The following is an 11,828-nucleotide window of genomic DNA, read 5'->3' as shown; positions in this document are numbered from 1 at the left end:
TGGATTTAAAGCGGCAGCTCCCGCTCGCACAGCTCCTCCTCTCCCGCGGCCGCAGCCCCCCGCCCCAGCCCGCAGCCGGCGGAGGAAGGGAAGCGGGGCTGGTCCCGACACCACCGCTCCCACCCGGAGTTTCCCCTCCGGTCTCGCTCGGGGCGGGGGCAGGCGGAGGGTCCCTGCCTGAGGGGGGAAGCCGGAGCAGGCGGTGGCTGAGGGGCTCGGGTGGCCCCAAGGAGGCGGCAGCCCGGGCAGGGGACCGGCCCTGGGCTGCAGCGGCACCGGCTGTGGCGGGAAGGGCGGTCTCGGTCGGGAAGTGTGGGGCGCCGGTGTGGGGGCCAGGGAGAGGCAGCCGAGGAGCCGCTCTCTGCTTGAGAAAGGCTGGAGTCACGATTCGCCTCCTTTCAGCATCCGGCGGGCTGATGAGGTGTCTCAAACTAAACGCCATCAGCTTCTCTCTTAGAAGCCTCACGGCGAAGTGGGGAAAAAGCTTCTGGCTTTGGGTAATTTGTATTCCGTACCTGGCCGCTCTTAAGAGAACAGCTATCCTGCTTCTCCGGGTTTGCTCAGCCCTGGTGCTAAGGCAAGAACATCTGTGATTGATCTAGCAAAAAGAAGGCAAAAGTAATTCAAAAAGTAAAAGTGGTTTAGTTTGTGTTGTGGGGGTTGTTAGGGGCTAAATTCACTCCTCCATTGCGTTTACTAACCTCTGCTTGAAAAGTATCTGTACACGGATACCTACAGGTCTCATTTGGCTTGTGTGTATTTGGTACAGCAGGTTCTTCTACAGGCTTGTCTGCCCAAAATCGTGGACAGGGAACTCAGCTCTTCTGGCTGTTATCCAAACTATCAAGGTGCGAAGCAGCTCCAGCCCAGCACTGGGACCACTCCGTGCAGTGCTGTGCGGGACAGTAAATCACTTCCACGCAACTACTTAGTTTTCTGGTCAGAACAGATGATTTGTGTTTGACTGCTCAGCTCTTGCACAACACAACTCTGTAATCGTGCCTTTGGCTTTCTTTATGTTTTAGATCAGGGTTTTTGTATCATTTTATGTCTTCAAAAAGATTTCTGACCCTTCTTGCACATAGTGTCTTTTCCACAATTTTGATACACAGACATAAGATAAAGGACAATATTTGTTGTCCTTTAGAGTCCTGTGGGCTTATCCATATTTATTAAAAAAGAAAATTGCCAGAGCTGCAAGTATAACACTAGATAACGATATGACCCTATGCCTTAGCTCTTCAGGAAATTGGTTTCCAACACAGTCTCATATTTTCTGAAATGACATCTTATACAACATCAAGTATTTCAGGAGAGAACTGAAGGCTTAAACCTGCCATGGTGCAAAACATCTGGTGAAGACTTGAAATAAATGCTAGTCATGTTTGATCAAAGTATTTACAGCACACTTGAGATTCCTTGTTTTGTTTTTCTCCCAAACTTTTAATTTTCTTACCATGTCTTTTTTTCTTTTTCAGGTAATATGTTTTCCTTTTACTTCTCAATAGCCATATTCTGAGCTCTGGCAATGACTGCTTTCTTTTACATTTTGATAGAGTACTGAGGACAGATATGGTTGCAGCCTCCCCAAGACTCCACACAGAATCATCCACCAAAGTGTCAGTAATACAAGAGAGAAGTGTATTCCTTTTCCCCCTGTTATTCCCACTTACTGTTTTATGAATGTTGCCATAATGCAAGTTAACTCTCATCAGCGTCTACAGACACAAATCTATGATTTACATCAGAAGTGCACTAGAAGGCCATGAATACTTGGATGCACATGTGGTTTATAATTTGACATTTTTGTCACTTAATTTTACAGACAGCTGCCTGTCATCTTCAACACAGTAACAGATCAGACATTCCAGGAAGGACAGGGTTAGTAACAGAGGTTAATGATTAATTTTGAAGATTGTAACTTTTTTTTTTCAATAGAAGAAATGTTGAGTTTAAAAGTTGCAAAAATAGTTTAAAAATAATTTCTTACACTTAGTGGACAAATCATGTGAACATTGCAATGCCTTTCTGCAGACAGAAAGTCTGCAGAACAGAAGTTCTGTTCCAAATCTACCACTTTGTTTTACCTCTTGAATTTTTTTTTTTTTTCACTTGAGAAGCAGCATTAGTGGGTGGTGCTAGTGACAACACTGTTTATCTCTCTCAATTCTCTTCCTCAGGTGCTTCTAGTTTTAAGCATGGAAACCATGCTCTGCTTCTGGAATCCTATGCTAGGCAAACAGAGAGCAAGCATGTTGTGATGTTTTTAATATAACACAGTTGAGAAGCTCTAGCATGCTGCAGACTAATATCTTTGAAGACACCTTGAGGAGATCGTCAAACATCATAGCCTGGAGCTTAATTGTGCTTTTTAATTATGTTAAGACAATTTGAATGAGCCAGTGTGATAGATTGCAACCACACCTTTGGCACGCCAACACATACCTCTGAGGGAGCACGCTGCGCAATACACAGCAGTAGAACATTTTGCATACAATCATCTTCAGCCCATGAAAGCAGTAGCCCATCACCCTTTTGAACCTGCAAAGCATTTGAAGTATGGAAGACCAGAGTAATGCCTAATGGACTATATTTCTAACTTCATAACTTAGTGGTCAAGGGGAAGGAAGTGATTCATATCCTCATGGCATTAAGAACATGTCAATCAGGTCCTCCTTGTATTGTTTCCAGGCTTCACTCAAGGAGGTGACACCTGCTCCTCTGTCCATGATCTTGGGTTCTGTGACTGGTGACAAATTTCCTACACAGAATGCAAGCCAGTTTTCCTTCATCGAGCTCTTCACTTTTTCTGTTCCTATCAGAAGTAGCTTTTGTGGGAGACAGCTTTACTACCTCACACAGTGCTATGCCAAATTTCTCAGACAAAAGTGCTGACACTCTGACATTCTGTCAAGGATGGCTGTTTTGAGCCTTTATGCATAGTTAGGCCTCTCACCATGGACGGTGACCTCTTAGCTTTGATTAGAATTATATGAAACGTACTAATGTGTGTACTAAGCATATCATATGCTACCTGTGCCATGGCTTGTTTGAAGAAGCTGTCAGTCAGCCTCAGTTTGATGGGGCAGCTGGCACCTGCTCTTACTTTATAGCTAAGATGCATGTGTGTCCTGGCCTGTTCAAAGCAAAACAAGATGGGTAACAACCCAAATGGTTTAAATTATGCTTTTGCTAATCTGGTCACTTTGATTAGCATAAGGTTCAGCAGTGAAGACAGAAGCCTTTCCCAGTTGGAGAAACCTTCCTTAGGAAGCAGGTTATAGTTGTTCCATATGTGCTGTTGAGCCATATGCAGCAAAGCAGATGCCATTTAACCAGTCAAGACAGGTTTGAACATGTGAGCGGTGAAGAGGAGCTTAGCAGTTTCTGTCCACAAGGAGCAGTTGCTCTAGGAAGCACAAACTGCAGGGAGAACGGGGAAATACTGGTAAAGGCCAGATGATGAGATCAGAGGGCTTTTTAGTCAATTTTCATAATGAGCACTTTTCAACACATGCTTATAATGAATAAGACATAGGAATTAGCTAAATTATTAACACTTTGAGGATGAATTCCAAGGGGTAATTGGTCTTTATCCTCCCACAGAGAGCATCCCAAATATCCAGGGGTGAGAGGAAGCAGTGCCTCCATTGCTTCCTTATCTCTCAGCTGCAGTCTGGAAAGCAGAGCTGAGTGGGCTAAGTGTCAGATTCCTCCCTTTCTCTTTCCTCCAGGTGAGATTAAAGTTATAGCAGTGTAGGAGGGGAAAGCACATCAATCATCCTTCCAGATGAAATTTAGAAATCCACATTAAGATTAAGCTTTTCCCTCGACTGCCTTTGGTTTCCTCTAAAATTGACAAAGTCATATTTCTTTTTTTTTTTTCAGTGGGTATGTTTTGCAGGCAGCTTGTGAATCAGTAATTTTAAAGACAGCTAAAAAAATTAGGCTTTTGAGAAATATCAAAAGATGAGAGACTAGCATTGCATGAAATGTCTAATCCTGATTATTAGTGATTATTAACTTCAAAGTACATTACTTCTTTATAAAAACAATCAATCTTTTATGTTTGCTTCATGCCCCATAGTAAAATACTCTTTAAAAAGACTACATTTTTTTACATAGATAGCATTTCTATGACTTTACTGTGACTATATTTGTCATTTTGTGAATTTACTTGTTTCACACTTGGATTGCAACAGTTATTACAGAAACTATGAAGAAGAGGGGATATAAAAGTAATGGATAGACATATCTAAAGGTCTACAAGTTAGTGTCTATTTTTTTCTGAAGATTTATCCAGAGTAATGATATAATAATAATATATATATTCAATATGTATAATATCTGTGCCCATATAGCCAGAGGGTGATTTCAAGCTCCCTCCCCCTTTGAGTTTGCAAGGTGGTAGCTGTCAAAATCTTCAGCAAGTAACAGCTATTTCGCCTTGGAACTAAGTGTGATACACCTCCAAAACACTTCTGTCCCCTTTGTCTGAGAAAAATGAGGGACCTTGTTTGGATGGTCAGACGCTGATAGCCCGCCATGGCTTCACTGCCTCTTTTACAGAGCTCAAAAGAATAGAGTTACCTGTGGTAGGTCTCCAGGAAGTCTAAGGATACAGTATTTTTCATCTATCCCAGCACCCCCAAGAGACTTCTGTAATGAGTAGCAGTTTCTGAGAAAACACCTAGGTACAAAACATGTTTCCTGTATTATGCTGAACACGAAGAGCACAGAAGCTTTAATCAACCAGTCAAAATAAAAGAAAGAACATTAAAGTCAGGGCCTGAAGGTTATATCCCACTTTTTCATTGATGTTTCCTACCGAAGCCACCTGCAGTTGTAGAAGATGTGTGTCTGAGGTAGGGAAGAGGAAGGGAACAATTTTCAATCCTGTAAAAATATGCTTTCTTAATGATAATATAAGACTTATTGGCAAGAAAAGACCCAGTGGGTAATATATAATAGATACTGCTAGAGTTACCCAAGACTTTTCATTGTAAGACCCATGCTTTTGATTGAATATGAATATGCTGAGTTTTAAAAGAGGTACTATGTACTGCAGGAGAAGCTGAAGCTGCTCTGTAATAAAACCTGGGGTTTTTCTTTTTCTGTATTTAGAGCTTCCTTGTGATGTCCTTTAATACATATTACTGATATATAGACTTGAGTCTTACACTGATATTGGTGTGACAGCTTTTGGAGGTGAAAAGTCTCACCAGTTTAGCCTCAGCTGTGAATTTGGCCTTATTTCAAAAGGACATCTGAAAAATGAAGTTTCAACTTGACCTGTAAGTAGGAATTAATCTGCAGTTTTGTAAAGTCATACCCTAGGAATGGTAGAGTACTGAGTTCTTTTCAGACAAAGACTACATGGATTTATCAATGCATTGCTATACTCTTTCAAACTCAGCACTGCTATAACATCTCAGGCAAAATCCCCTAGATGAACCATTCCTAGATGTTAAGCAAAAGTTTTGCCTTCCTTCCTTGCAGTCTGTGAAGTTCTTCTTTTGCACATACATATTTTTTGAAGGACTGTGGCTGAGGCTTATTCATTACATCAAGGACCTTGTTCTAAACAGGAGCTAATACCAGTTTCAGAAGAAGGCATGAGCAGCCATGCAGTATGCAGATACAGGATAATCAGCCTTCATGGAAGTCTTAAACTGACCTGTAGCTAGGATTGGGAATAAGCTTTTGATGCCAAATCTTTTATCTCTTTCAAATCTGTGATCATCCTAGCACTGAACGGTATTTTGTGTTTTTTTTTAACAGTTCCTATGGGTTATAAAATAAATATGGAGGATTAAAGGTTCGAAGGAATTTCTAGCCTGCAAAATCTTTAAGAGCATTTGCCACCTAGCAACAGCCAGGAACGTGCATTTCCTTCAAACAATCTGCAATTGTGTGATTCAGAAAAAACCTCCACAGTGTTTATAACTGCAGTCGTAACTTACGTAGGAAGGAAAAATGCAGCAAAAGGCTCTGGTTACATCACTGACAAAGGATTTCATTACCATAAGGAGTCCCTAACAGGGTGACAAATAATCAAGATTAAAAAGAATGTGTGAGACCAGCAGAAAGGGAAACAATGACGTTCCCATTATAGCTGTGGCCTTTGCAATAAATGATATGTCAGCTTTTTCATTTTGAATTGTGCTGAATAACTTGGTGATTTTAATTCATCAGCAAATGAATACTTAGATTAGAAGCTATTTTCTTTTCAAATGTGCGTTTGTTAACTTAGTCATGCAATAAATACCACTCTCCTTGAAAAGTGTGATAATATAGATACTGTTTACAGAAGATAATGATTTAAACCACAGATACTCTGTTAGTTTGCTCAGATATGTGAGGAAAGTATGGGAATTATATGAGAGGAAGTGTAATTGCAACATGCATGAGCTGGCTGGCTATCAAAATTCTATTGGTCTGGATTTTGTGATGTTAATGAGATAGTAGGGGAAAATTACACAGATGCTAATGCACATGGGTTCTATTTAGATGATTATCATGCATACGTCTTTGCAACATCTAAGAATATACTTTATTGAGTATTAGTTATCCCAGTTGTTCTGTTTTCCTCCTTTTTTTTTAAAAAAAAAAAATCATCTCATTAAAGGAAAGAACCTGGGGATATCTAAGGCCACTGCATCTTTCAGACTTCCCTGACCTCCAAAATATTGTCATTTGTTAAGGAATTTCACCAATGCGACATTGCTAAATTAACCTGGATTTGTTCTAAAAAAAATGAGCAGCTTCTAGACTTGTGTTGATAGCATTACTTAAAATTCTTTATTAGCAGGGTACTAAACCCCACTTTGTTTCAGTGAATGTTCTTTATAAAACATGGGCTGTAGTTTCTTCAGTTAACAAACCAACTTAAGCCCAACAAAGACATTACTAATATACATTACTAACAAAATACTTCCAATGCTAAAAGATATTGTTGCTAACCCCTTACAGGCAGCTGGTAGGATTCAATTCTGTTTCTGGCAGCAGGAGAGTACATGTTGAAGTATCAGAATTGGAGCAGAAAATTGTAAGTGCAGCTGAAATGGAAGGGGAAGCAGCAAGCTATTGCCAAGGGAGCACAAGGATTTTTGAAATAAGTACATTCAGTGAGTTTATACTAAATATTAAAAGTCCCAGAAAGCATAATGTAAATAACTGAAAATTTAGAAGTCGCTCTTTTTCAGTCATGTTCAAAGTACTAAAACCATTTCTTAGAACCTGACATTTGTACTGAATTGCCAATGCAATATCAGCCATTTTCTGGAAAACATCTAATGTAGACAGGCCCTAATAGGCAAAAGTTTTGATAGCAAAATGAGATGTTGCAGTGCAAGGAGAACATTGGCAGAATGGATTTTTGCTGTACTCACTACCAGTAGTCCTGGTATGGTGAGTCTTCATTGATGTACTTTGGAGTGGTGCCACATGAGGACTGCATGTTCAGGTATGCTTGGGACACTGTTCATGTTCCTCAGCAGGAGCAAGTTTGTAGATCACAGGTGGAAAGGACTTCAAAGTCCAAGCTTTCTTCTTTCACAGTTGATCTATTGTAACAATCAGAATGTGAAATCTAACTGTGGGCTTTGGATAAGGAGAAAATAGTTTCCTAAACAATGTTTCTTTGATTATGCCATAAAGGATGGCAAAAGTCCTGCTTCTCTGAAAAGAGGAGAAATCAATGTATGGGAGACAGTTTGTGTTTTCTGAGTTTCAGGACTTATGCCAGCTATTTAGCCTGAATATTGCTTCAGGATTCTCAAGACCTCATTTACTCTCTATGCCTGTGTATGTACCCAATTTGATTTCTCACCATACTGTGTCTCTTACCAAGAAGTATAACTAGAAAAATATCACTCTACTTTAAAACAGTGTATTTTTTGAAACTTATAATTATATCCTGATGGAGTTGCTCCCTACTCTGCCTGTCACGCTCAAATACTGGTACACATTGGGTAGGGAATCTCAGCCCTTTCAGCAGAAACTGCAACAACTATATTTCATCAACCTCTGTGTCCTTCTTAAAAGTTATGATCAAGGTGCCAAGGGGATACAGCAAATGATTATATTCTTCTAGCTCTAGCAGAGCTTATCCTTGACTTTGAAAGACAGATGATTAAGATTCACTTTTTTTTTTTTTAAATGGTCACAGTGGAGGCAAGACATAAAGTGAAAATCCACCTAGATTAGTGTAGCCTGGTGTACAGGTCACACATGTAGCTTTCATAACCTGATCTAAATCCCTGCTTAGCCAGCTTCACATCATGGTCTTGAAAATAAATTCCTACTTCCCATCTGCGTGTTTAGCTATGGACCTTTCAAGGTGGTGTCTTTTTTTGAAGAAATCCCAGTCAGGCTTCATCTTCATTCAGATACAAAACAGACACTGCTGTTTTCTCCACAATTAATTCTTACCTAAATTCAGGGGAAAAAAAAAACCCCAATGGTATCTTTTCAGTCTTAACTTTTTACTAATGTACTTATGATTTACTGCTCTTTTTATTTCAAAACAGAGTTGGGACTTAAAAGTGTAATCTGGAGCAATTCGTAGTACATTTAGCAGTGTTTCAGAAGGTTTACCTTACATCCCAAACAGAGAACAGTAGAGTCCTCTTAAGGTTTTAAACATAAGTTTATTTTGTCCTTCCTAATGTTCTTTGCAGTATCTGAAGGTGCTTCAGGACATTTCCCACCAAAGCCTTCATAATGGAAACCGAATTAATAATTTTGACTCCTAAATCATATATCATTTTGCTTCCTCCTCTTAAAACTTTCTTTAAAAGAAATCACATATTAAATATGAGTTTTAGAGAAAGCTCAGTTTTCCAAGGGCACTTTATAAAAAGCATAAGCAGCTGTCTTCAGACAGGGATTTTGTGTATATATGCTGATCCCAACAGACTTAATGTGCATGATGGAACCGTACTATAGCCATGCAATTTGAATTAGACTGTTACTTTTATATCTGTTATCGCAACTCCTTTCCAGTTAACATTCTCCTCATTTAAATCCTGCATTTGTAATCCCTTAGGATATTTTTCCCCTATTTTTACAGATCAAAATATTCAAAAGATTAGAATCAGTAGTTTGTCTTATTCCTCATTTGAATACAGCAAACCTGCTTATAGTTGGTTCTGCTATACCTGGTCACAATTCTTTAGCAAAGAAGAATAAAACCCTACAAACTGTTTTGTTGCCTTATACTTCTCCCAGTAGGGTTTAATTGAAGGAAATTCTTTGGTGAGAGTCAAAACCCTTCAGACACTGGCCTAAAAGTGTTCCAGTGGAAGTCAGCTGTCGTCTCCTGAGTCCTCTGGGTCAGGCACTGAGGTCAGGTCAATAAAGGGCAGGTTTGTGAATTCCCACTTACATAGCCCAAGCTCTGGTCAGAAGAAGGCTGTATTCTGCCTTCCCACCACCTGATAACTTTTCTTACTTATCCTCTGTTCAGCACTATGGATGTTTTTAGGTTTTGGCAGACTAATGTGGAAAGATTGCTAGCAGGAATTAGGCTGAGGGAACATGCACCTATTGAACCTTACAATATTTATAGTTGTCATGACTCTATTTTTGTCCTGTTCTAGAGTTGATAATGAGAGACAGTTTATCCCTATTTACTCATCTCTTTTTACATTTATTTCCTGTCTAATGTGATGGGTGCAAAGAAGGAGGGAGGGAGGGAGGGAGGGAGGGGAGGAATTCCTTCCCTGCTCTTCGATTATGTGACCCTGAACAGTATTGATCATCAAGTATCCCAGTATTTGAATTCACTTTCTAATGATGAATTCACCTTCTAATGATACGTATTATTTGTTATTCCTCTGCTTTTCAGAAAAACAGACTTCTCCAGTCAAAGATCAATGACAAACTCAGAGCAGAAGTAGATTTGTTCCCAGTAAGAAGGTACTACCTTCTTTTCCTTCCTTGGCAATTTTCCTTCAGAAGAATCAGTCACTGACTTCCTGGGGTTATATTTTCAGAGATTTCCCTTTGATCCTAAGAATGTACTGGAAGCTGATCCAACCATAGTTAGTGTTCTCTTTTCTGGATTATTTATGTGAGGCCACTGGGAGAATTGGTGTATTCATTTCTCTGGCTTTTACTTTCTATAGATCTCAGCCTTGGAGAGCATCTTGGAGAGCATCTTGGAGAGTCAGAAAAAGTAACAAAGTAACAAATGGTCTTATTGTTCCACAGGACCTCATACTACTCCAATAAAAAAAAGAAAAAAAGAAAAAAAAAGATAAGATTTGCATGGTTTAGCTGAGTAGGTGTTTTAATGATTTCTAGTTGAGACATGTTGCTGATAAACTTTTATCCCTTTCCAGTGGATGACAGACAAAATTTTGAAACTGTTAATTGAAGGTAAATTTGAAGTGGTTTTTTAGGTGGGAAAGTAGGACTGTGTTAAGTTCAGCCTTGGAAGAAAACAATGCCAGGAACTATGATCAAGGATAAAAAGGCTAAGTTTAGGCTACTCCTTAAATTTTTTTATCTGAGGTCAAACTTATTGTTAATAGCTGCCCCTCTTTGCGCTAAAACATGCGGTTTAGGGCCCATATAAAAAACACCAGTTCAATCCATACTTTTCCAACGAAGCAGCTATAAAGCACTAACCAGTTCATTCATAGCCATTCAATCTGAGAAGAATTTCTTCACCCAGCTGTAATATTACTTCATGGAGGTGTTCCATGTTTTCAAGGGAATGTTTAAAATCAAAGCCTGTTGGCAAATGGAGATGGCTGAGCCTCCTCTGTTCAACAGCCCTAAAGCACAGAGGGCAGGCAAGGCCAACAGGCTAAGCAGGCTTGTTAGACACAGCTTTCTTTTTAGGACAGTTCTTATGACACATTTTATTAATCTCTAAGTTGAATATAGGTGGAACCTGTTGCTCCATTATAATGCAGAGCTAGGAACCTTCGGCTATCACAGTTTCTGACCTAACAAATACTTGGAGAAAGCTATTGATCACTAAATCTGAGATTAGAACAGGAATCTGGAGCCCTGTAATAGGCTAAGATTGAAGATAAGCTTTGAATATGGTTCCCTAATGTTCATAGATATGTAGCACATGTTAGTTCAACAAAATAAAGGGATACTGGATTAAGTTACAATATCTATTATAAGTCAAAAAACTGGTAGTTCCTGAAAACGCCTTTGCATTTGAAAGACTCAGGAACCATATTTTGTAAGGAAAACCTTAATGAGCAGTTACATAAAACTGGAAGGGCTCTTGTGCAGCAGCATTTACTTGTGTGCCAGTAATATGTTCCAGGCAGCTGTGATCTCTTGGAGAAGGCTATAAAGAACATGAGTCTTGCTTTCTGACAGCCTGTAATACAATTTCTAACAGCCTGATGGAATGAGAGTAATTTCTTTCAATTCTTTTTCCAGTGTAGACTTTACTGAAAAATGTAAAACAAAGTGTACTTTAATTTCTTATATTGTGTTATTTGTTATTTGAAAGTCTAAAATGAGGCTAATATTGTTGGTTATAGATTCACTGGTAATTTCTTTTAGTTAGCTGAATACAGAGCTTTCATCAGATTTCTACAGTGAATATTTTCCCAAGTAAATTCAGAATTATTTTCAACAAATGTTTCATAGTGAGACTGAAATTCATTTTATGCAAACGTATCACAGATGGTACCATTCAAATGAATGAGTGTGGAAAGAAATGCATAAAATTGATTCATCTAATTATTTTAAATACTTATGGGGAAAAAATAGTATCCAATACTATTTTCAACAGATTTTGTATCCTCTCATTATAAAATGCTGATTCCACAGACTTTTTTTGTTACGGATTA

The 11,828-nt window shown here is 39.0% G+C and overlaps 1 long non-coding RNA gene across 3 annotated transcripts; it reads left to right on the top strand.

The window, feature by feature from the left end:
• The first annotated feature begins 28 nt into the window (after positions 1-28).
• LOC107215183 lies at positions 29-6,463 on the top strand. Of its 3 annotated transcripts, none has more exons than XR_004496032.1 (4): positions 29-497; positions 770-1,619; positions 1,826-1,881; positions 2,181-6,463. It is a non-coding gene; the product is annotated as an uncharacterized LOC107215183 (long non-coding RNA). The 3 variants fall into 3 exon arrangements; XR_004496031.1 differs by having other exon boundaries at positions 29-848; positions 1,557-1,619; XR_001525104.2 differs by having other exon boundaries at positions 29-1,619.
• The last annotated feature ends 5,365 nt before the right edge of the window (positions 6,464-11,828 follow it).

The sequence above is a fragment of the Parus major genome, chromosome 2 (assembly GCF_001522545.3).
Source record: "Parus major isolate Abel chromosome 2, Parus_major1.1, whole genome shotgun sequence".
Taxonomy (NCBI): Eukaryota; Metazoa; Chordata; class Aves; order Passeriformes; family Paridae; genus Parus; species Parus major.
This window is presented reverse-complemented; position numbering and strand designations above follow the sequence as displayed.